Source organism: Aedes aegypti, chromosome 1 (assembly GCF_002204515.2).
Source record: "Aedes aegypti strain LVP_AGWG chromosome 1, AaegL5.0 Primary Assembly, whole genome shotgun sequence".
Classification (NCBI taxonomy): domain Eukaryota; kingdom Metazoa; phylum Arthropoda; class Insecta; order Diptera; family Culicidae; genus Aedes; species Aedes aegypti.
Window position 1 is genome coordinate 261,108,317 of NC_035107.1, and position 27,289 is coordinate 261,135,605.

Here is a 27,289-nt window from a genome sequence, read left to right on the forward strand (position 1 = left end):
TTTTCAATTCATGCCCTACAGATCGTTAAGTTGCACCTGATCTATATAGAATAAGGTCAAATTATTCTAGGGAGGTGATACAGTTTGATATATTCAATTTATGTCCTAAAAGGTGTTAAGATGCACCTGACCTACATAAAATAAGCTTGAATTATTCAAGGGCATTGAAAAGGCTAGAATTTCCAATTGATGTCTTAGAGAACCTTAAGATGTACCTAATACACGTGAGAAAAGAAGAAAACATATCCTGAGGCTTGATATATCTTGACAATTACGATGACATCAATCAGAACGTTAAAATGCACCTGATCTTCATAGGATTAAGTCAAATTACTCCAGGGCGTTGATACTGCCAAGAAATTTCTATTGATTTTCAACGGGGCGTAAATGTTCTCCAGATCTCGCAAAGATTAATATGGAATAAAGTCAAATAACTTCAAAACGTTGATATAGCTTGATCGATTGATGTTATACAAAGCGTTAAGATGGTTTTGAACTACAGTCGACTCTCCACATCTCGATGTTCTACATCTCGATATATCTCCATATGTCGATGATTTCATAAGTCCCTTCAGTCTGCATACATTTTCACTCTCCATATCTCGATATCCTCATTATCTCGATATCTTCATATCTCGATGTGTTTCTGTTGATTTTTCGTTTTAAATTTTCTCTCCGTATGTCGATATGACCAATATCGAAGGTTACTAGACCAATTTTTTGGGATTCAAAACAAATTAGGAGCGCAAAATGACGTCTGTTTGTGTATTACTTTCTTGGCAACGGAGTGTTTTTTAATCTAGTATTCATCAAAAAGTTGTTTTTTGTCTCGAGCTCTCCCTATCTCGATGGTCCCTTCGATATCAAGATGTGGAGAGGCGACTGTACGTGAAATAAGGCCAAATTACTCCAGGGCGTTGCTAAAGCTTGGAATTTTTAATATATGTGCTACAGGGCGTTGAGATGTACCTGATCTACATAGAATGAGGGCAAATTACTCCAGGGCGTTGATACAGAATGGAATTCTCAATTGATGTCCTACAGGGCGTTAATATGCACCTGATCTAAGATCTTCGAGAGACAAGGTCAAATTACTCCAGGGCGTCAATATTGATTGGAATTTTCAAACGGTACAGGGCATTGAGGTGCACCTGATCTACGCCCAGACAACCAAAATGTACGCATAACGAAATCACCTGGAGGCTTTGTACGTGCAAAATTTCACTTATAAGATGTCGCGAAAAGGCCTTCTACGTACAAAAGTGGAGGCGATATGCGTGCATATATTATATGATGATTAATAACATACAATGCGATTGTATAAATATTCTCCCGAACTAACGTGTTATCTTATGCGACTGAACTTATGATAACAAATGTTGATTTGACAGCTGCTACGGATTGACTCGACTTACTTTGTACGAGTGTACGGGACGAAACAAAATGTACAAATGAACTCAGAAGAAAAGTGTTTTGTGCGAGGAAACCCATCAATTTGACGAGTTTATCCACGGTGTTTTGCGGGTTTGATGTAATTAGTATAAATAAACGAGTTTAACGTGAACTTTCATGCGATTTCTGGTTGTCTGGGCGTAAGACAAAGTAAAATTAGTGGAGGGCGTTTATACATCTTGACATTTGTCTCACAGGGCGTTAAAATGCAACTTATTTACATGGACCAAGATCAAATCACTCCAGGGCATTATTAAATCTTGGAATATTCAATACAGGGCGTAAAGATGCACTTGGTCTACGTAAAATGAGGTCCCATTACTCCAGGGCGCTAATAAAGCTTGAATTTTCAATTGATGTCCTACAGGGCGTTGAGATGTATTTGATCGATATGGGATTTGGTCAAATTACTCCAGGGCGTTGATAGAGCTGGGAGTTTCTATTGATGTCATACAGGGTATCAAGATGCACTTGATTTACTTGGGGTGAACTCAATTGAACCCAGGGCGTTTATGCAGCTTGATTTTTTTTAAATAATGTCCTACAGGGCGTTAAGATGCAGCTGATCTATATGAGACAAATTCAAATTACTCTAGGGCGTCGATACAGATTGGAGGTTTCGATAGGTGCAGGGCATTGATCTACGTAAGACAAGGTCAATTCAGTCGAGGGCGTTTATACATCTTGACATTTGTCTCTCAGGGCATTGAGATGCCGCTAATTTAGATTGCATGAGTCCAAATTACTCCAGGGCGTTGATAATGCTTTTAACATTCAAGAGACTTGGATTTCTTAAAGTAAGGTCAAGTTACTCCAAGGCGTTGATAAAGCTTGAATTTATAATTGATGTCATACAGGGCGTTAGAATGCTATGGATCTATATGGGACAAGTGAAATGACTCCAGGGCGTTGATACTGCTTGGACTGGAATAAGGTCAAATTATTCTAGGGCGAAATTTTCAATCGATGTTCTACAGGTCAATAGATATAGTGAAATTACTCTAGGGCGTTGATACAGCTCCCAAATTTCAATTGATTTTCTACAGGGCGGTAATATGCCCCTGTTATATATGAAGTTCTATATCAAATAGGGTAAAATTACTCCAGAGCGTTAGTAGGTACAGGTTGGAAATTTCGATTGATTTCTCATGGAGCGTAAGATTGTTGTTGATTTCGCACATTATTTTTTTTGTCTTCTGGTGAAAAAATCTAAGAAAAATCTGAGAAAAGCTTCTTAGTCGTCGACTAAGCGTGACTAAGCAGGACGACAGGGCTGGTCACCCCCTCTATGGGGTGAGATTGGGTCATTTTTCATTCACTTGTGGTGCCGCTGTGAATAAATATTTGTCTTTAATTTTTTGAACAGTTGTTAATGTACCATCGAAGTACATACACACCAAATTTGAAGTTTATTGGAGTTAAATTGCAATAGTTATTCAAAAAATAAATCGCACATATCCCTTTTTGACCCATTGTCACCCCCAACGACGGTAGCCGTTATTTGAGCGGGAAAAAATTGCTAAAGTAGTTGTAGTAACATGATCTTTCGTGTTATCAAATAAAAACAAAATTTCATTAAAAATTTTCAGATCCAATTGTTCCGTTCACTCCGTCCCACGTACTCGTCGTTGCTCTCAGCTGCATTGTTGATGACTGCTTTCAATATTCGCCAGCAACTACCTAGCCTAGCCTAGCTACTAGCCTAGCCCGAGAGCGTATTGGATATATATATAGAAAGCGTTGTATTTGGATGGGCATCTAATTCTTCCGAAAGAGGTGCACTTTGCGAAAAAGGACCACGTGATTATTGAGCTGAAATCGAATTCAGGTTAACTTCTGCGTTCATGAGTCCTCTCATGGCGTAGTAATAACGTGCCCCAACCAGAGATCGGGGAGTCGTGAGTTCGATTCTCACTGAGAAGATGTGTAACTTTTTCGCAAATCTTCACATCAATTTGTCCATCTAATCCAATCGCAAATTATATGTAATGTTTAGCTTTTCGGTAGTTGTTAAACTTCCACTCGGCTGGTTAGCCGTAAACCACGATTCATAATTAAAAACATGTATTCTCCAGCAGTTTTCAAGAGGGGCTTCATCCAGCTCACCCTCTTCCGGTAATGCATCCTCGAGGTGCTGCGCGTACACAGTTGCGACATCCGGTTGATTAAGCCGCTCTAGGTCATACCGGGGCGGCCATCGGTACCATACGTTGTTAACGATGGAGAATTCTGGGCTTAATTTCACCATCACCAGATAGTGGTCAGAGCCGATGTTAGCGCCACGATAGGTCCTGACGTCGATAATGTCGGAGAAGTGCCGTCCATCAACCAGAACGTCGATTTGTGATTCTGTCTGCTATGGTGATCTCCAGGTGAATCGGTTCGGTATGGAAGGCTGTACTGAAAGAAGGTGCTACGAATGGCCATATTCTTGGAGGCGGCAAAGTCAATTAGTCGTAAGCCGTTTTCGTTCGTCAGCCGGTGGGCGCTGAACTTTTCAATAGTCGGTCTGAACTCCTCCTCCTGGCCAACCTGAGCTTTTAGATCTCCTATGATGGTTTTGACGTCGTGGCTTGGGCAGCTGTCGTACTCGTGTTTGAGCTGCGCGTAAAAAGTGGGAGTACTTCAAATGCTCATTTTTAAATGCTTACTTGCACAACCTAGCGGCAAAACTAAACTGTACCGGAAGTCTTTGACTTTCCAAACAACTTTGACGAATACTTGAACTTTCTATAGATATATCTTATCTGGATCATGTGATTGATGCTAATTTTATATGCTCACTAACGGCACCAAGTTGCAAGATTTAGAACCAATTTGTTTACTTTCCGGATGTCCATGACTTTCTAATCACAAATTTTGTCGAAGACTCGAGCTTTCCATCTCATGTGGATCACGATATAGAACTAGTTTTGCGCCCTTGAACTTCCGAACAACTTTGCTGAAGACTCGAACTTTATATTTCTCTTCTTTGTGGATCACAAGATAGAGTATTCTTGAAATGCTTTATTGAATTGGCTCACGAGCGCCACCTAGCGGCAAAATTACAAACCAAACTGTTTTCCTTACGGATGTTCTTGATCCGCTGGACAACTTTGCTCCAGATCGCTTCTTTGCAAATGATAAGGATCTCGAGATGTAGAAATATGCATCCACCTGTTTTGAGGTGATGCTAAACTTTTTAGTGCTCAACTGAGTGCTGCAATACATCGTATAATCGTACTTGTCACACAATTTACGAATGCGAAAAATGGAAACTTTGGCAAAGAAAGCTCTCTGTAACTGTGGAAGTGCTCATAGCAACACTAAGCTGGGAAGCAGGCTTTATCACAGTCCTCACTGTACTGCCAGAAAAAAAGAAGAATGATTCTCTAGTTCAAGGTCAGAAAAAACTAGCTCAGATGCATTTATTAACAAAATTATCTGTTTGAATATGATTTATTCGAGCTGTTCGGAATTTGAATCAAGGTTTTCGGAATATGAGTCAGAATATGCACAGTGTTCGGCATTTGAAGTAAAATGTTGTTCCATAATTTGAAGTAAAATCAAATGGATTTAAAATCACTGCTGGCTTTAAGTGTTCGGAATATGAGTCAAAACGGTACACAAGACCCTACCCTATGCTCATGACACTTTGAAAATTTGTTTTATGCCTTTCTTCAATTAATTCCCTAGTCTTCAAAAGGTTGACAATGACTGTTAAGTTATATCAAATCTAGAAAGTTATAAAAAAAACTATTCCGTGCCTGGATTGAACTGCGTTTCCAATAATACCCAATAACACCATTATTTTGAATCCACTCTAAGCACCCGCTCAAATCCAAACGGCAGCAGAGGTGCGAAAATGATTTATGATCCAAATTTTTGAAGAAACACTCCATAACACTTGTCGGTCCATACAACACTTCCTATTCTTCTCGAAAAAAAATCAAACTGAAAAAAAAACATCTCACTGATTGTTGATTTCTTTTGCCCGTTGATGGTTGATGATCTCTCACCCAGCGCAGAACAAAAGCCCAACAAAAATGTTCGTTGGTTTTATTGCACTTCGATCGATTTAATAGCCGGCCTTTACCGCCGTCAATCGCCGATTAAATGTACGATTCGATTCTCATGATCTTTTGTTGATTCGGCCACGGTCGGTTAGGGGCATGAAATATTCCGATCAAAAGCCGATTTTACCGACGCCTCGGCGGAGTGGTAGTTTTTGTGTGCATCTCGAAAGAAATTGTATTATTTGTACATTTATTATCCTCTGCTTTCAGGGCAGATCGGCCGATTTCTCGGGCAAGTGTGTGAAAAAAATGGGTACGGATGGATGGCGACGTCAATTGATTTTCGATCACGGCTGGCTTTCTTGTTGGGTTGCTTCTCCTTGGGTCTTGTTGGGAGAAAACCGCAAAAACAACTCATTTTGATTAACCAAACATCATTTAGAGCGCGATCGAGGTCTCCTCCTTTGGGGTAAAACCGGTAAATCGTTCCATAATCGGCCGACCAGAACCGATATCGGACCGAGTGGGTGAATTTCGTTTTCCGGCCGTAAACTGACCATTATGATAGTTCGCAGAAAAAAAAATGGGCACTTTCAGTTTTTTCTTGTTTCAACGTTCGAATAATTTAATATGCGGTGTTGTAAAATTCTGTGAAAGTGTGATTTTTCAATGTTTATTACCAATTTATGTTGTAATAGCATGTGTATGCGAAATTGGGGTCATTAGACGTAAATGAAAAAAAAAACCGAATTTAGTACTATTCCATTTCATTCCACTAGAGTGTGTATCCTTTGACAGATACGTACTAGACTCGAATTGCTAGTACACGACACTGAAGACGGCCTTACAGTTGAGGTAGAAATACGCGTATCTACGCGTCAAAGGATACAAACTCTAGTGGAATTAAATTGAATAGTACTAAATTCGGTTTTTTAATCTACTTATAGGTATTACACAGCTAAAAATATGTTGCAAATTTAAGTTTATTTTCATGCACATATTTGGAGCCTCAAAATAAACCTAAATTTCAACGACCAATCCATTATTTTTCAATCGAATTCACTTCAAATTTACACGATCATGTAATATTCAACCATTTTTAGTTGAAAATTGAATGTATATTCATTTAAATTTACATGATGCTGTAACAACACACGAATTTGATTCATTTTTACAGTAGACTTCAGTTTACATCACATTGAAAATTAAATTTTTTTTTCTGTGTTCTACTAAACAGCTCGTAGATTTATTATGATACTAGACGTTTTTTTAACAATCTGTGTTTCAAAATCAGCCCAAAATTGATTTTGCAGTATGTGTGGAAATAATACACACGGTGTGTTGGCCCAGAAAAGCCAGATTTATGTAACTTTTTAAGAGATTTCCAAAAAATCACAACTAGTGGTAGCGTACAGTGTATACGCTAGATAGAACTTGGGAATGGCTTTATATATTCAATGTTTATTAAGGTGATGATAAAACGAAGCCAAACTTTGAATTTCCAAGCGCACAAGAACTAATTTAAATACCAAAACGTAACCTGTTAAGAAGCTTATTGGCCTATCTTGATTTTATTATAATTGTGAAAATTTTCTTTGCCAATAAGAACACTAAACTGAAGGATCGACCCTGTCTCACCTCTACGAGTTGCAGTATTGTTCAGGATGAGGTGCAGTTCACAGTGTGCTCTGATAAACCTTCATAAAAACCCCAAAAATCTGAATGCAACTCTGTTCAAATGACTGCCATCGCCTAAAGTATCGAAAGATCCTAGCCCAACTAATAAGAGTGCCAAAGGGCACATCAAGAGTGATGCCAGCAAGATCCTTTGTTTTGATTTTTTTTATTGGTATCATTCCGAATATTCATTCATTTCTTGTATCTAGGTGTTCTGTTAAAGACAACACTTTCATCCTAATTTGGTAAAACAAATTTAGGATTTTACTAACATCATTTAGTTAACAACCTATTACATTTCATTTGCCGCAGCAGTTCATATTTTTTACAGGTGAGTTGATTTCACCTGCTTATAAGAGAAAAAAAACGCTTTAAATTTATTTCACCTAAATATATAACGCATTAATCGTGGCAATAGAAGATTGTTACGAATTTTGACTGAAATTAATAATTATTTTATTTGACATTTAATCCAATGTTTCAATATTGGATATTCTACGTAACTTATTGATACTATACCAGGGAGGAAGCTTCAAAATCATTTTCAAAATTTTATTTTAAATTCTCTGCAGAGCTTTCTTCCTGGTATTACAACAGCTAGTCCATATTGGTACAGCATACAACATGGTTGACCTAAAAAAAATGTTTGAATAGCAAAAGCTTGTTCTTAAGACAAAGTTTTGATTTTCTGTTAATAAGGGGATCGAGACATTTTACATATTTGTTACATATGGCTTGAATGCCCTCAATGTGATTTTTGAAAGTTAAATTCTTATCTAGCATGAGCCCTAGATACTTAACTTCATCTGATCAATTTATTGGAACCCCTCTCATCGTGACAACATGTCTACTTGAAGGTTTCAAATAAAGAGCTTTTGGTTTATGTGGGAATATTATTAGTTGAGTTTTGGAAGCATTAGGAGAAATCTTCCATTTTTGCAAGTATGAAGAAAATATATCCAAACTTTTTTGCAATCGACTACTGATGACACGCAGGCTTCGTCTTTTGGCAGAAAGGCCTGTGTCATCCGCAAACAAAGATTTTTGACATCCCTGAGGTAACTCAGGTAAGTCAGTTATGAAAATATTGTATAATATTGGTCCAAAAATGCTGCCTTGATGAACACCAGCTCTTACAGGAAGTGTTTCAGACCTGGAGTTCTGATAATTAACCTGAAGTGTACGATTTGACAGATAACTTTGAATTATTCTAACAATGTATGTTGGAATATTAAAGTTTTTCAATTTTACGATCAAACCTTCATGCCAAATACTGTCGAATGCTTTTTCTACGTCTAGAAGAGCAAGACCAGTAAAATAACCCTCAGATTTATTGGAACGGATCAAACTTGTTACACGTAAAAGTTAATGAGTGGTCGAATGTCCATGGCGAATTCGAACTGTTCATTGGCAAAATTTGAATTTTCGTTGATGTGGACCATCATTCTGTTCAAAATAACCTTTTCAAAAAGTTTACTGATGGAAGAAAGCAAACTGATTGGACGGTAGCTAGAAGCTTCTGCAGGATTTTTGTCTGGTTTTAAAATTGGTACAACCCTATAATTTTTCCATTTATCAGGAAAACATGCCAACTGGAAACTTTGTAAAATATATCAACTAAGAATGATAAGCTACTTTTTGGAAGTTTCTTGATGAGGATGTAGAAAATTCCATCATCGCCAGGAGCTTTTTTTTATTTTTATAATAATTGTTCTCACTTCTTTCAAATCAGTCTCCTAGGGATTTTCGAAAACGTACTCTTGGATGAGAATATTTTTGAAGTCCTAAATAACTAGATTTGGACTAGTAAGTCTGGACTAGTAAGTCTGGACTAGTAAGTCTGGACTAGTAAGTCCTAAATGAAAATTGAGCACGCTTTCAAACTGCATAGCAAGTTTTTGAGCTTTTTCGCAATTAGTTAGTAATAATTTGTTTTCCTCTTTCAATACCGGTATTGGCTTCTGAGGTTTTTTCAAGATTTTGGATAATTTCCAAAAGAGCTTAGAGCCGGGGTCCAATTGAGAAATTTTATTTTCAAAATTTTTGTTTCTTAAATCTGCAAAACGTTTCTTGATTTCTTTCTGCAAATCCTGCCATATAATTTTCATAACAGGATCGCGAGTGCGTTGAAATTGCCTTCTCCTCACGTTTTTGAGACGGATCAAGAGTTTAAGATCATCGTCTATAATAACGGATTCGTATTTTACTTCACATTTTGGAATTGCAATGCTCCTGGCTTCAACAATGGAGTTTGTTAAAGTTTCAAGAGCATAGTCAATTTCAAGTTTTGTTTGAAAAGAAATATTAACATCAAGATTAAAGTCAATTTATGTTTCATATATATTCCAGTCGGCTCGTAAATAATTGAAAGTGGAGCTGATAGGATTGAGAAACGCTTCATAGGATATTGGAAACGTAACAGGGACATGATCAGAATCAAAATCAGCATCAGCAATCAGTAACTAATTGGCTACAGAGATGATAAGAGTCGGTTAAGACCAAATCAACCATAGATGGATTTCTAGAAGAGGAAAAACATGTAGGGCTATCAGGGTATTGAATTGAGAAATATCCTGAAGAGCACTCATCAAATAAAATTCTGCCGTTGGAATTACTTTGAGAATTATTCCATGACCGATGTTTGGCATTAAAGTCACCAATGACAAAAAATGTTCGCAAGTCAGTTTGGAGCAAATTAACTTGCTGTCCAGAGCATTGAAAAGGCAAATAGGCAGCTATGAAAGTATATTTACCAGACTGTGTTTCAACAGAAACACCTAAAGTTTCAAAAACTTTAGTTTCAAATGACGAAAACAGTTGATGTTTTATACGCTTATGAATGATGATTGCAACTCCCCCACATGCCCCATCAAGTCGATCGTAACAATAAACAAAAAAGTTAGGATCTTTTTTAAGTTTGGATCCAGGTTTTAAATAAGTTTCGATAATAACTGCTATATGCACGTTATTAGCTGTAAGAAAATTAAACTCGTCTTCTTTACCATTCAAGGAACAGGCATTCCATTTTAAAATATTTAAATTATTTTTTGGATCCATTAGAGAAACGTAATCCAATAACAATTTGATTAGTAAATTTTATACCAACTTGGACTGCTTCATTTATAGTGGGGGCTTTGAACATTGCATCAATCATTAGATTCAATTGTTCAATTATAAAAATGAAAATCAGAGGCAGACATATCACTTGAAGTGGGTACATTTGATGATTTTCCGTTAGAATTTTCGGTAGACGAAGAAGCGGAGTAGGAGTTATCTGTGGCGGTAGGGTTTTTTCCATTTGATTTGAAACAAGTAGAATGGGTACTCATAGTACGAATAGGGGAGGAGTTCAAATTACCTGCTACGATATCGGCAAAGGATTTTCCGTGGGTAGATACATTCGAAATTTAAAGATTCGATCGGCTACCCGACGGATTAAAATTTGTTTGTGAATGAGCATGATTATGATCTTCCTGATGGGTATGATTCTTGATCAAGCGAACGTTAACTGAAAAATGAGAATTGTTCGATACTCTACCAGGCAAATTCCGGAAATGACCGTTATCGTAACGAATATTATCTATGATCTGCCTGGCACGAGCCTGCGCAAAGGGAAGCCCAAAAATTGGACTTATAATTGCCCCCGCAATTGGCGCACATGAACTTATCGGTATCTTCCTTCACTGGACAGACGTCTTTGGCGTGAGAAGAACCTACGCAAATCATGCATTTAGCATCCATGCGGCAATATTGGTACCTCACTTTTGGAACCGACGGCACTGAGTGGGATTCTGGTAATTTCCTCCAGGTTTCTGGAAATGTTCCCATGTCACACGGACATCGAACATAACTCTAGCTTTTTCTAAAGCTTTAATATTATTTAGATCTTTTTTATTAGAGTGAACTAAATAATATTATTGAGAAAGCCCTTTCCGAACAATCCCGGATTGGGTTCTCTTTTTCATAATGATAACTTGGACTGGGGAAAATCCAAGTAAATCATTTATTCCAGTGCTTCCCAAACTTTTTCAACTTTCGCCCCCTTGAGGCCAATATTAATCTGGAATCGCCACCCTGATATGTGATTCAAATATTTCAATAAGGACAAAAAATGTCTTCGACTCGCATATCCAAAGAATCATAATGCAATAACTATTATGTAACCTGGGCTGTAAATTATAATATCGATTTCAAAAATATCTTGCATACATTACAGGCTACCGATTTAGTTGGTAAAAGTTTGGTCCAGTTTCAACTTAACAAATGTAATGTATTCATAGGCGCCTTGTGACGTAGTTGAGAGCGAAGTTCTCCAAATGCAATGTTTTCCAAGTGAACGCATTTATTTTTGCATGAATATGTCATATTTGGGTGAACTGCAATGATTCTGTTCGCAATTGTTTGTTTTTGAAAGATCTCACCCCGTGAATTGTGATTTATCTGCTATTTCTAAAATTACTGGAATAATTTTCAGAAATTGTGAGTAATAAATGCCTGGCGTTTCCAACGCTTTTCTTTATGCAATCCAAAAACCCAGAAAATTATATGAAAATCCAGATTTTTTTTCAACTCATTTATCAATTTAGTTTATCAAAAGGGTGTTTTTCTAACACCAAGGAAAACTTTAATTTTTCTTACGTTCTTCAAATCTATTTATAAATAGAGTTTTTTTTGTCTTCGGCATCGCTGGAACGCGTTTTTTGTAGGCTAAATTTACCAAAAGTTGTTCATAAAATGATTAAAAACATCACAAATGGTACTGTAGATTTTTTTTTTGTAAAAAGCTGGATGCCAGAAATATTAATTTCCAAACCTTAAAGTTCACATACAAAAAAGATCCTTATATATATTGGGCATCTGCAAAATCTCGTGAAAATCTCAAATGCTGACCATTCTTAACACTCACATGATATTTAAAAAGCTCAATGAATAACCCAAATATTTTGTGTTTGACAATCATGTAATGCTGTTTATAATAATTTTAAAATTACCATGATTAGATATAACGATCTAAGGTAAAATAGTCCTGGAAATATTTAAGTTTAGAATTGATTAACCTTCAGATGTGTGTCCTCCAAAGGTTATGAATAATTATTTTCAAATGCTCCCAAGTTAGGTTTTTCGCCCCCTTTCTGGATTTTTCGACCACCCATCCCCAGGGGGGCGATTTCGCCCACTTTGGGAATCACTGATTTATTCCATTTTTGATCTCTTCGGGAGACTTATAGTCACTTGAGAGACCTTTCATGACGACTTTGAACAAACGTTCAGTTTTGTCGTCATAAGTAAAAAAAATGTGCTTCTTCTCTTCAAGATATCTGAGAAAAAGTTCGCGATCTTTAAGAGTTTCCGGCAAAACGCGACAGTCTCCTTTCTTTGCTATTTGGAAAGAAACCTTGATTCCCCTAATGAAGTTCAAGATCTCCTGCCTAAATCCCCCAAATTCGGAACAACTGATCACGATAGGCGGCACTCTTTGCTCCCTCACTTAAATCAAAGAGCCTGGGCTAAAGACTGCTTCGATTTGGTGTTCGGAAAATTTGTCTAGATTATCGAACTGATTATTCATTTCGATGCAATTATCAACATTATTCAATTGCAAGAAAGTTCGCATTCCGGAGAAACGTCCTTTCTTCCATTCTTGCCACGTGTAATGACAGTTTTAAATCCCATTTTTTTGGAAGGAAGTTGTGAATTCAGAGATTCACCCTTCGTTTTGTTTGTAGTTGTAACCATGTTTAGTGAATAAACGAAAGAAGACGAGATTGATCTGAAATTTTCACCACAGCCTAGATATAACATGGATTTTACTCAATTAAAATATCACTGCATTTGAAACACAATCTTTTAAATTATTAAAAATCTCTCAATTTGCAAAAAATTGCAAAACTTAATTTTAAAAATATTTTGAAAACAATCAGTTTTTCCGAAAAATGATGTTCTGCAAACTTGTGTGTCTTATCAAATTGTACATTTTTGCAGAAGAACATATTGCTTTAAATATTTTCATTTTAAAATTATTTTTACTTTAAAATTTTGTCATTTTTATCAAAATTTGAGATTTGCGATAACTTAAAAGTTTATTAATGAAAAACTATGAATTTCTAGCCTAGCAAATTTGAGGTTACTTTCAAGCTGCAGTGAAAATTTCAGGTCGATCGGACAACTAGAAACCGAGATATAAGACTCCAAACTTGATCATTTTGTATGGAAAAACGGCCAATGCGTACTTTATTCTGTCCAGTACTGTACATGAGCCACTGTGGTGAGCATCCTCGAAATAATCAACGATACTTTGTATCGACGTAGGTTGCAACCGAAACTACGAACCTGGCCAGGATCTTATGAGCCAGGTGAATTTTAATCCGTACATCCCATGCCCGTTCACATCTTTGCAAAACCTAAAAGAATCGAGCAAACAAATTGAACAATTTTAGAAACAAATTGTATGTTTTGCTGTTGCAATTATAGGTATGCCTGCCGTGGCAGACCTCCGATAAGTGCGAATCAAACACCTTCGATGCAGAATGGAGGCCTAAAAAACGGTGAAGATACAAACCGGGTACCCTCTTGAAAAATTGTAACAACCGACAGACCTATAGGTCTGTCCCATCAGAGTAAGGATTGCTGCCTCAATCGCCGTCGTCACACAGAGGTCCAGGTTAAAAAAAATATAGGAATTTCGTTCTGTGAGAACCAACAAACTATGAATATTTTCAAAATAGAGTCTTCAACCCTAAATCATGGTCCAGAGCAATTTTAACAGCTAAAATCTTAAAATATTGAGAATGACGATTTTTCCCTGTTTTTTTTTTTTTAATCTCGACCACTATGTATCACCGTCATCACAATCGTCATTTTCGTCAGTTATTTGCCGCCAACTCAGAAGAGCAGGGGAAGTTTCGATTGGCGACGTACGTCTTCGCTGTCGGTGCCACCGTATGCAAATTGATAATCTTGGTAATTCAAGTGCAATTGTCTCATTTGCTACCTTTAGAGACGGAAATTACGCGTAACGACGTTTCTTCGCTATGTGCATGAAAAATAGTTTAAGTTTGTTTGAATTTAAGGGCTTTTTGCTTCAAAGCTTATGGGAATATGCCGTATGAAAATTGATTTATTCTATTGTCATAAAGCTTGAACTTTAATGCATTGTTAGCGTCAAATAATTTATAAATCGCTTCAATAGGTAACAACACTTGGAATTTTTGAAACATTTATGTGGGATGTTTTCCATACAAAGTAGAGTCATCGGAATTTAAAGCGGCCTGGAAATTGAATCGAAACGGCACAACCTTTTCCGTAGGTTCATTCTATTTCATGGATATAATAACATGAATAAAATGACATTCTCGGCATCATCCATCTACAGATCCTTCCCTTGTAGACTGAATGTCTCCATCAGTGCACATCGAATCAAGTAGCGTCACACTCGAACCTGGCAAATTGATTCAAAGTAATGCCCCAAACCGTCCATCCCTCGCCAGACAGGGCAAACAGTAAGTATGTAGTTACCGGAGTCGAACAGCGGGGTGAACCCTCAGATGTGGCATGATTCGCCAATTTTGCATGCAACATTTATGAAGTAATATTATGCATTGGTTTGCTGGTTGGCTGATGAAGGCAAACGTTCCGAACTTTTCCGCTCGACGCAGGCCATGTGCCCCCATGTATAGTGTATACGTGTGTAATTTTTTGTTGTTTTAGTTGAGTGTTTTATTCAAATAATAGGCAGTTATTAAAGCCTCCGGGACGTCGTTCCCGGACCAGTCTTATCGAGTAGAACACGTCCATCCAGTGCCGGATTTGGACTTTGGGGGGCCCGGGTCAGATCTCTTGACGGGGGCCCTTGGCACAAAATGAATGGGAAGCCCACCTAACGGGAGCCCAATTAAAACGAAGCCCACCTAAAGATAGTGCAACGAACGAAATTCGACTGTATTATGAAAATAAAATATCCGGAAAATCATCTGTATAATATACTTGAAGTCGCAGATAGCACATGATTAGATTGATTTTTGACTAAATCGTTCTCAATCATGTCCAAAATTGAAAATGTTCCAGATGAAATCAAGACTATATGACTAATCGAGACTTGGATAACAATACCAAATATTATATTCATATTTTTTTTTTTTTCAATTTAACTGCAGATATTTCCAATAAATGAACTTCAACGACAGCCATTATTGGAGCAATAAGCAAATCGTTTAACTATTTTATTTTATTGTGTAGAAATTTATTGATTTCCTACATTTATTGTTAAAAAAATTATCCCACCGCGACTGTATTGAACAGTATGCTTTGAAATATTCAATTTGATTTTCATAACAGGAAAGGAACACACGATTGTCTAACTTTAATCAGATATTTAACTAGTATTTGCGGACAAGGAGCAAATGCTTTCAGAAAGCACATAGGCTTGACTCTGGATCAACTAACAACTTCCAGATTGTATGAGCTTTCCCCAAGGCTCATGTCTTAGTCCCTTACTTTAAAATTCTAATGTTCCCGATATTCACAAAAGTTAGGAAGAACTATGCACGCTTCGACAAATTACAGATGATGCTATAATTTCTGTAATTATTTAAGTTCTGTAGATTTTGGTCAAATTTATGGTAAATTTGAAGCTCTTAGCAAAAATCTCAATATTCAAACAAAGCCATGAAAATAGTAATACAAAATAAAAAAAATCTGTCGCAAATGGAAAAGAGAACAGAAATATATGGAAATTCTAGTATAATTTTAGACGTGTTTGATAGATAGTTTCAGTATCTTGATGGTAAAATCAAGAGAATGTATGAATTAACGAGTATCTTCATCCTATCAAGATCATTCCAGGACATATGGCACAATTATTTTGAGAGTATCGTTCCAGAAAGCTGTGTCAATTTGCTGTATATTAACCCGAGAAGAGTTTTGAAGTTTTCTAATTTCATAAATTCAATAGCTCAGAAAAAAATCATATGGAGTTAGCTACTAACTATCAAATAACATAATCTCATGGCAGGATATTTCTGTTAGAAATCGTATTGGAATTGTAATTTAAATTTAAAATCAATAATGTAAAAATTATTTATTGAATTGGATTTATTTTTTTCACTCTTCGGGGGGCCCCCTTGGTCGGGGGGCCCGGGGCATTTGCCCCCTCGGCACCCCCCCAAATCCGGGCCTGCGTCCATCATCGTTTGGCTCCCACTACCTCCACAGTTGCCACGACTGTCGACGCTCGGTTGCGTTTATTTATTTACAAACTTGTACCTATTGCATGCATCCATGTTCTTTTTAGAAGGGAAGACACTGGATTGGAACATTCATGGACGGCATAGAATAAAGGCTCGAAGAACATTGTTTCTGTGATCGTTATTTCCTAGGGGAAGTTGGTTCAATTATTTTGAAAATGAAACAAAGAAATTACCCAGAATAAAATTGATTTAACGAAGGTTTTGTTGCAATAAAACGTGAAGTACCTTATTTTCATTTTTTGTTACTATAAAATGTGAAGTACCTTGTATTCATTTTCATTAAAAACGACTGTGAAATCCCTAATTTTTCTTCCACCAGATCTTGCTTTCATTTAATAACACGAGAAAGAGTTATTTTTGCAACTACTTTGACAAATTTTCCCGTTCAAATAACGGCTACCGTCGTGCGGGGTGTCATTGGTCCATAAGGGTGACTTTGGGCCAACATTTTTACAGCAAGCTAATGCCAGAATAATAAAAACAATGTGTCAAGTTTCAAGAATACGTTATAAATAGCCAATAGATGATCATAGATTAGCTTATTGACGTTCCTACTAACCAGGAGATGCATTGAGAGAGGCGGTCAAAGTCACCCCCTAGGCCCAATGTCACCCCGAACGGCGGTACTTCATAATTATACTTTCATTCGAATAAAATGAGCTGATATTTCTACCTTCACACTTTGGATCATCTTTGTCATTCACTTAGCCGACAAAAACAACTGGAGGTTTCCTTTTAACACTGGTTGTTCCTATCTGATATTTCCAAAGGTACACGGAAAATATAATTCACCCTGATTCTGAGTTGGAACCTAGAAGTGTTGCATTAACTCAACAAACAAAAAAATGTGTTTTTTGGACTGAAATTAACAAAAAAAAACTCCTGAACAGTAAAGTAAACATGTATCTCTCAAGAAAGCTAAAACGTTTGTTGTGTGTGATAGGTCTTAAGGATCCTTGGAATTCGAGGATTCTTTAAAATTTATTTGATCTGATTGATCTAATCATGAAGAATACGAACGTTGTTTATTGTAATCTATGAAACAAAAACGCATTGAAGTGTGCATCCTACCTTCGTGCTGTGCGTACACGAAATTTTTCAGCTCTCGTCAGTTCTTAAAATTATCGAAAGCAAAAAAACAGTAGGTATCAGTGCTACAAAAAACAGTACTTTTCAATACATTTTTCTGCTTTTGATCCCTTTTCGATCCTTGTTTGTTTGTTCAAGTGAGAAAACAAAGAGTATCGCCTATCGTAGTCAGTTGTTCCGAATTTGGAGGATTTAGGCAAGAGATCTTGAAATCTATTAAGGAAATCAAGAGGTTTGGTGCACTGTTTTATTGTAGTTGGGACTCCAACCAGTTCGTTTAAATTAAGTAATGTTCAGCTAAGTTTTTAGACGAGCTTTCCTTTTGCGCGCCAACGATAGTCAATACTAGAGCCCATTACATTTCCCATTTAAATAGGCCCGACTACCATTCTTTCCAAAGCCGCCATAGGGAAGACGTATTCAATAAATTAGTTTCTCAAATGATAATAAATCTTCGATCTGTTTAGTAGAATACCTATAAGTAGATGAAAAAACGAATTTAGTACTATACCGTTTAATTCCACTAGAGTTTGCATCCTTTGACAGATACAAACTAGGTATAAACGTAATTCCCTACCCATTACTATTTTTTTTACTTAAAATTTATGAGCTTTTAGGTACATTCCATCCCTCTTTTGTTGAAACTTTAAATGCTGAAAGGTACATCACGATTAGTAGGTACCAAGAAGAATAGCCATGTATTGCCGTTGCCGTTGTCTCTGTTGAGTAGCGTCGTAGGTACCTGTTTGCAAATTTCCAGACCCTCCGCCATATCCAGTTTCCAAGGAGAAGAGTTTCTCAAAGTTCACTTCTTTTTCACCGAATAAATGGTTGTGCAATAAATTCCACATTCTTTAACGACAAATCGCGTTTTGGTGATTAAAGTGATCATATGATATACAGACGGATATACTGGACCCAACGGACAAACGAGTACGATTTCCCCTTAACGCTCACCACTAGACGTAACACAAAATTTCTGTCCAATTCTGCAGAATTCGGCGTTTGGACCCCACAAACGCTTGAAAACCCATTGTGTGACCACTCCACTCTGAATCGACCGCCATCTTGTACCCAAGCACATCCCACCCAAGTGCTCTTGGTCGCCGACCGAAGAACTGAACATCGTGGAACGTCGCATCGATATCTATGCTATCTGGGTTTTGGAGATTGTCGCAGTTGCTGATTTCATAATATCAAGGCATATCTTTGCCCTTTACAAGGTTAGTGTGGTTTCAATAGACCTAATCATGGTTTGCGTCACTACCGGGCCTAAATTTAAAGGGAAACTTTCAACTATGGCCATCCGCTACGTTTCGAGGTATCACTGGGTTTCTTCTTCTTCGTCTTCTCGGCATTACGTCCTCACTGAGACAAAGCCGGCTTCTCAGCTTAGTGTTCTTCTGAGCACTTCCACAGTTGTTAACTGAGAGCTTTTTTTGCCAATATTGCCATTTTCGCATTCGTATATCGTGTGGCAGGTACGATGATATTCCATGCCCACGGAAGTCAAAGAAGTTTCCGTTACGAAAAGATCCTGGACCGACTGGGAATCGAGCCCAGACACCTTCAGCATGGCTTTGCTTTGTAGCTGCGGATTTAACAACTCGGCTAAGAAAGGCCCCGAAAAATACAAGGCATTATTCCACCTTGTACGAGGTGAGTAACGTTCCAACCAACCTACGTCTCCTTGCTTCTCTACTAAATCTTTGTTTTAATCGAAACTTCGGACAATATGATCAAAAAGAAGATTCGAAAAGATTCTCGAGCAGAAGCGTACCAACATCCTAGCTGCGTTAGACCGATTACGAAATTACCCTTCGACTCGAAAGCATGGACAAATTGTGGAGCTTGTTTGAGAATGATTAGACTGACATCGAATGCCATGAAGAATCGGTTCAAGCAACGCGTGGCTTCGCACGAGGAATTTGAATCGAAGTTTTTCCGTGTAAAAGGAGTGCTGCTGTTGAAAATACCGGATGTGCAAAATCAACGATCAACACTTCAGCCCAGTGTTGCCACAAGTACAGATTTATCTGGAAAGGTACAGATTTTCTGATAGTTTTTGGTACAGATTCTGTACGGTACAGATTACGGATTTTCACGAAAAAGTACAGATTGGTACAGATTTTTGGAATTGGTGATTTTCGTAACACAAAATTGAAGAGATGCGTGAAATTCGGAACATATTTTCACAAAACTATTGTTGAGATATACTGTTTCCATAGAACTTAAAAATAAGTATATAATGGGTGACATTATTTCAATATAAACTACGCTAAATTTCCAAATTATTTAGGATTTTTAGGGTTTCTTTGCAAATTTTATGCTGGGTATGGTACAGATTTTGGGTACAGATTTTTAGAATCTCTGGTACAGATAAAAAAGATTTTTGTGCCTTCGGTACAGATAAAAATGTGGCAACACTGCTTCAGCCGTCTCTACCGAATGCATCGCATCTAGCAGGAGTCAAATTGCCGACAATTCTTCCAGAATTCAGCGGGTACTACAACCAATCGCTAACGTTCCATGACACGTGCATTACATTCATCAACTCGTGTACGGAATTATCACAACTTGCAGGCGACGGTAGAGGCTAGGCGGCTCAGCTTATGGAGTCACTGAATTATGCGGTAGCATGGCTGTATTCACATAGGGTAAAAGCACCGGTTTGGGCCAGCCTAAGAGAAAATGTCAATAAAATTAAATGGGAAGCCGTTTTTATACTACAGATATGTCAAATGCAAGCTTTCAATCCATAATATGTGTGAAAATTATCAAAACTGAGCTAAAACCATTGTTTCGCCTTGAAAATCCCGTTGGTCAATATAGGCCAACGGAACCAGTTTCGGCCAGAGATTTAACTTCGGTTCCTAAATTGGCCAATCGCGTTGATTTCTCATGAGAGTGGCCAAATTAGGATTGCCCTGGCTAAATAAGGTGTATGGAAGTTTAAATTATACGGAAAATGAATTGATTTTCTTATGTTTTGAATCAATTTGGACGATTAAATGAATGTAGCTTTATCATGTGAATGTGATCTACTGAACACAAAAGGTTTCATGCTGATTGGCTGTGTAAAACGGTGGATAATCCATTATGGCTACAACTGGCGTATAGCCAAAACCGGTGCTTCTACCCTACCTATTTGCTGAAGAAGCGCTATCTACATACGATGTTGGATCACCCTAAAATGAAGAAGGAATCAGCAAGCGCTTTGCATGGCCTTCTTCTTCTTTCTGGCGTTACGTCCCCACTGGGACAGAGCCTGCTTCTCAGCTTAGTGTTCTCATGAGCACTTCCACAGTTGGGGATTTTTTTTTATTACCGTGCGGGTTTGGGCCGAAGGCTCTCAGATTTTCATGAAACTTTTTGCACAGGCAGTGCTCATGGATATATGAATAAAAAAAATTGAGAAAAATTCAGGGTCGCCTATTTATCCGGAAAACTCAGGTGGAAATTTTTTGTTTTCCCTTGACACTACTTACTTTGAAAAACCATAACTCAAGAACGAAGCATCGTAGAAACAAAGTTTTTATATGGAAATTTAAGCAAATTTTCTCAAAAATCCAAAAAAAAATATGAACTGGAAAAAGTTTTCCACAAAATTTTCTACCGTTGGGAAATTTTGTAGAGAAAAGCTGGAAAAACTATGCCCGAACTCGTGGAAAATTTTCAAAAAAATATTTTCGAGAAGGTAATTTTATCAGCTTTAATCACTGAAATTTTTGGAATGCACTTTTTTTCGTTTTTGAGCTATGGCCAATTTTGTGAAAAATGTCCAGATGTGCCATATAAGACTTTTCTTTGAAAAATCATAACTCAAGAACGAAACATTGTAGAAACAAAGTTTTTATATGAAAATTTAAGCAAATTTTCTCAGATATAAAAAAAAAATATGAACTGGAAAAAGTTTTCCGCACAATTTTCCACCGTTAGGGAAATTCATAAAGAAAAGCTGGAAAATCTATGCCCGAACTCGCGGAAATTTTTTTAAGGGGCCCAGATAGCCGTAGCGGTAAACGCACAGCTATTCAGCAAGACCAAGCTGAGGGTCGTGGGTTCGAATCCCACCGGTCGAGAAACTTTTCGGGTTGGAAATTTTCTCGATCTCCCAGGGCATAGAGTATCTTCGTACCTGCCGGCTATTCGGCCTCAATGGAAGTTGATCCTCAATATCAGCTTCTATATTCGAATAGCCTAGATAGCCGTGTAGTGTCGGTAGCCGATTGCAACAAGGCTAGAAATAACACTACGGATTGCCTGTTCCGGTGGTATAAGTCCATCATACAGGTGGCCCCTAATTCATGGTGTCATGCGGCTAAAAGCATACCGTGCCTAGGAATGAATGGTTAGGGGGGTCAAAAGAAACCTAACCGTGAACGGTGCCTGTGGAGTACCAGGGCACCCTCCACAGTATTATGCCCTTACTGTGCTACCCGGAGCAATGGCGCAGTTGACCTTGTACTTCTCCGAAATAATCGGCTACTCATATTTAGCCTCAAATCAGAGGCTTGATACGAGTGGGAGCATGTTAATGTAATATGAATCGAATCAAAATTATCCAGGTGAACCTTCATCATGCAAAGGGCGCATCAGCAGTGCTCAGCAGAAGGTTCACCAAGGAAAATATCAATGTGGGACTAATTCAAGAGCCCTGGGTAAATAATGGAAGGGTACTTGGTTGCCCTTCGAGCAGTTGTAGAGTTTTGTACGACGAAACTCAGTCCAAACCACGGACGGCTATTCTTGTAAATAGGGACACAAAATTTGTCCCAATTACAGAATTTATCCGTAGAGACATTGTTGCGATCAAAGTAGAGGTGCCAACTATCCGTGGGAAAACGGAGGTATGTATTGCTTCTGCTTACTTTCCTGGAGATGTTGAAGATGTGCCTCCATGCTCTGTCGTTCATTTTGTCAACTACTGTAAGAAAATTAATGCCCAATTTATAATAGGGTGCGATGCAAATGCCCATCATACAATTTGGAGCAGCACCGATATTAATAAAAGAGGAGAAGATCTTTTAAACTACATGTCGTCTAACAACATAGACATATGTAATAGAGGTGATTCTCCTACTTTTGTAAACTCTATCCGACAAGAGGTTCTTGATCTCACGATCTGTAGCGACTTGTTATCGGAGAAGATTGTGAACTGGCATGTTTCTGATGAAGAATCATTGTCAGATCATAAACAAATCCGGTTCGACTTTAAAGCTGGATCAGAAATAACAGAAAGCTATAGAAACCCGAAGAAAACCAATTGGGATCTCTATCGTTTTCATTTAACGAATAAGAATTCGTATAACGGTGAACAGTTCACGACTGTTTCACAACTGGAAAATGCCTCTGATGGGATCATTGACCAAATGGTCTCATCTTATCATGCTAGCTGTCCTATTCAACAAAGGTCATCTAACAGGGATGTGCCTTGGTGGAATGACAAGCTGGCAGGATTGAGGAAGAAATCCAGGCGGTTGTTCAATAGAGCAAAGAACACTTTAGATTGGGTTGAATACAAAAAAGCCCTAACAGAATACAACAGAGAACTAAGGCACGCCAAACGTAAGGACTGGAGACGGGTATGTGAAACCATTAACAACGCTCCTGCAGCTGCAAGGCTGCACAAAGTCCTTTCAAAAGACCATTCAAATGGTCTAGGTTGCCTTAAAAAAGAAGACGGCAGTTATACTGTTGACTCTTCTGAAACACTGGAAGTAATGATGAGAACTCATTTCCCTGAATCGATCCCATATTCGGATGAAGAACAGGTCTCAGATGAGGCAAGACATGTATGGTCGATAAATGCCTATCAGAAAGCTTGTGAAATCTTCACGCCTTCGAGGGTCGAATGGGCATTGAGTTCTTTTCAGCCTTTCAAATCTGCCGGGAAAGATGATATTTTCCCAGCCTTACTGCAACAAGGAAAAGAGACGCTTTGTCCGCTCTTAACCGAAATATTCAAAGCAAGTGTTGCGCTTTCATATATTCCAAAAGCGTGGCAAAAGGTTCGAGTTGTCTTCATTCCAAAAGCTGGAAGAAAGGATAAAACAACTCCCAAAGCCTTTAGACCTATAAGCCTTTCCTCTGTTCTTTTAAAGACAATGGAAAAAATAATTGATGACTTCATCAAGTCAACAAGTTTAATAGAAATGCCTCTTTGTAAATACCAATTTGCGTATCAATCAGGTAAATCTACCATTACGGCGCTGCAGTCGTTGGTAAATAAAATCGAGAAATCTCTTGAAGCCAAAGAAATAGCCGTGGTTGCTTTTCTCGATATTGAAGGAGCATTCGATAATGCATCCTATAGCTCTATGAGTTCAGCCATGGAAGCAAGGGGCTTGGATAAAAGTGTTATCGAATGGGTTATGACCATGCTCAAGGGTCGCACAATTTCTGCTGATCTAGGAGGTGCGCAAATATCTATAAGATCTACGAAGGGATGTCCTCAAGGAGGAGTGTTATCGCCCTTACTGTGGTCTCTTGTAGTAGACGAACTCCTTAGAAATTTAATAGATCAAGGTTTTGAGGTAATTGGATATGCCGACGATGTGGCCATCTTAGTTCGTGGAAAGTTTGATAACACGATTTCCGATCGGTTGCAAACTGCGTTAAACATTACTCTCAAATGGTGTAGGAAAGAGGGGTTAAACGTAAACCCTTCAAAAACTACTATCGTGCCTTTTACCAGAAGGAAAAAGGTAAAGCTTATACAGCCTTCTTTGAATGGAATTCAAATTCAATTTTCGGAAGAAGTTAAACACCTTGGTGTTACTTTGGACAAGAAATTGAACTGGAACTCTCATCTGAGCAAGGTCATAAGTAAGGGTACTAATGCCCTATGGGTCTGCAATAAAGCCCTAGGAAAAACTTGGGGACTGCGACCTAATATGGTAAACTGGATTTATTCAGCAATAGTCCGACCAAAAATTAGTTATGCTTCACTGGTATGGTGGCCCAAGACAAATGAGGTAACCGCTCAGAAGAAGCTGACTAAGTTGCAGAGACTTGCTTGTATATCAATGACAGGGGCAATGAAAAGTACACCATCGGTTGCCTTGGATGCCCTTCTTAATATACTGCCTTTGCATCAATTCATTAAACTGCAAGCTGCAAAAAATGCCTTGCAGTTTATTCGTTATAATAAAATACTAGATGGTGATTTGATTGGTCACATGAAAATCATCAAGGAATTCAATTTGAATTCAGATAACAAAACAATAGAAGATTGGATGACAACGAAGACCAACTATGATGTTCCCTTTAAAGTGGTTAAACCAAGCCGCTATACTTGGGATTCTGGTGGGCCAAGTTTACGTGCAGGTTCTATTGTGTTTTATACCGACGGGTCAAAGATGGGCGACAATACCGGAGCTGGAGTTTTCGGCCCTGGTATCAGCAAGGTAATCGCTATGGGGCGCAGTCCCACTGTGTTCCAAGCTGAAATACAAGCCATCATTGACTGTACAAATGTTTGTCTCAAAAGAAACTATAGGTTTGCAAAGATCTGTATTTTCTCAGACAGTCAAGCAGCTTTGAATGCTCTAAAGGCATTCACATGTAGATCAAAGTTAGTGTGGGAATGCATTCTTTCTTTGAAGCAATTGGCCAGTAGGAACGAAGTTACATTGTACTGGGTGCCCGGCCATTGTGGAATTGAGGGGAATGAAATTGCCGACAATCTAGCAAGACAGGGTGCAGCTTCGAGCTTTGTCGGCCCTGAACCGTTCTGTGGTATTCCTGAGTGCACTCTCAGGATGAAACTGAAAAATTGGGAAATGTCCATGGTAGAATCCAATTGGAACGCCACGGATACATCCAAGCAAGCGAAAAGATTCATAAAACCCAGTCTAGCTAAAGCCCGGGCTATACTGAATCTTAATAAAGGAAATCTTAGGGTAATAACTGGCCTGATGACCGGTCACTGCCCAAGTAGGTATCATCTTAAAAATATAGGAAAAATACAATCCTCTGAGTGTCGTTTTTGTCAAGCTGAAGACGAAACTGCTGAGCATTTACTCTGCAACTGCGGAGCATTGCTTAATCAAAGAACGTTAACATTTGGAAAAGGGTTATTAGAGCCCTTGGAAATTTGGCAAGGTAGTCCTAATAGGGTAATAGACTTTATAAAACGAGTTGTGCCCAGTTGGGACAGTGTGACACATCAACCAATGTCTATCACATCTCAATTGTGAAAGGATATTTGATGAGCACCAAATAAAATATGGGTCATACCACAATATTCCTAAATAATGGAAGCAGTGGTTAAAAGGCTCTACAGATGAGGGAAAAAAAAAGGCTCTCAGTTAATAACTGTGGAAGTGCTCATAAGAACACTAAGCTGAGAAGCAGGCTCTGTCCCAGTGGGGACGTAATGCCAGAAAGAAGAAAGAAGAAGAAGATTTTTAAGAAAGAAACTTTATAAACTTCAATTCTGGTAACTTTTAGGATGTACTTTTCTTTAGTTCCTGATCTATGGTCAATTTTGTGAAAAAATGCAAAGATTTGCCATACATCCCTTTTCGTTTAAAAATCATGACTCAAGACTCATCATGACTTGTCGAACCGGATTCAAATTATCTCAAAAATATGAAATTTTTGAAATGGAATCAGTTTCCCAGTACATTTTTCACTGTTTATGAAAACAAATAATGAAAACCCGATTAGCTATTCCAGCTTTCAAACAAAGTATATTTGAAAAGAGCGATCAATAAGATCCAATCCTACAATATTTTTCAATACGCTCATTTTTCGTTCCTAAAACATGATCAAATATTGCTAGGATGAGCTGTTTGAACCATATATTTACAAATTTATAAGTTCATAAACAAAATTTCTTAAGAACGAAACTACATGGAAACAAAGTTTTCTTCAATCAGAATGTAGGCAATTTTTTCCTGATAGGTAACTACAAAATTGACAGTTAAATAAATGGGTAGACAATATGACAAATAGGTATTTACCAATTCAAGTTTAAAGCGTTGAAATGGCTTGAGAATCATAAGTTTACCAAAAACTAACAAAGAGCAGTGAGAAAGTGCAAGTGTTGTCTATCAGCTGTATATTCCTCGTTATTATTTTTTGTAAAGTGAAAAAAGGTTTCCCGAAGCTGTTGAAATGGACAAAGTTCAATATTACGAATACAATTCTTTATGCTGTAACCCCTTCGGACTGGACGGCCACAAATCAGTAAGGACAAATCTACGACCGATCAGCCAAGGCCTCATCAGTAAGCTTTATTCGAATGGAGTTCGGTGGATTACGGAAAAGATGAAAATTTGCGTGAAGTGCTCCATTACCGGTGACCAGAAGGCTCTCGTAACGGATCTTCCAGAAGCAATGGCGTTTGAGGAACAAGTTTCACCACTATCTTCGTTGGCGTCGCCAAAGGAAACTCCTTCCTCGGGTGAGTCAGTTGGTTCTATAAATAATGTACAAAAAATACAAGAGCTTGCTAAATTCTTGGAAATTTCTTTTCAAGTAAAATCTTCACGTTTGGATGCTTCTAGTAGTAACTATCGCAATGCTTCTATGGACGAAATGTTCAATCAAATTTTGAGTAAAATAAAGACTTGGTTTCCGCCTAATATTGTCGATGTTACAGAGGATTTTAATTCCGTTTTATTAAATTTGAACTCAGCTGTTACAAAAGCCGAACCTGACAAGCAAATTGAACTTCTAAAATAACTTCCTAGGCATTGGTCATATGCCAAAGTTAAAGCTCATTTTGACGTGTCTCAACACGTTATAACTGAATCAAAAAAATACAATTTAGGGATTTTTCAAAAGTAGGACGACCCTCGCATGGATCAGATGTCCAAGTCA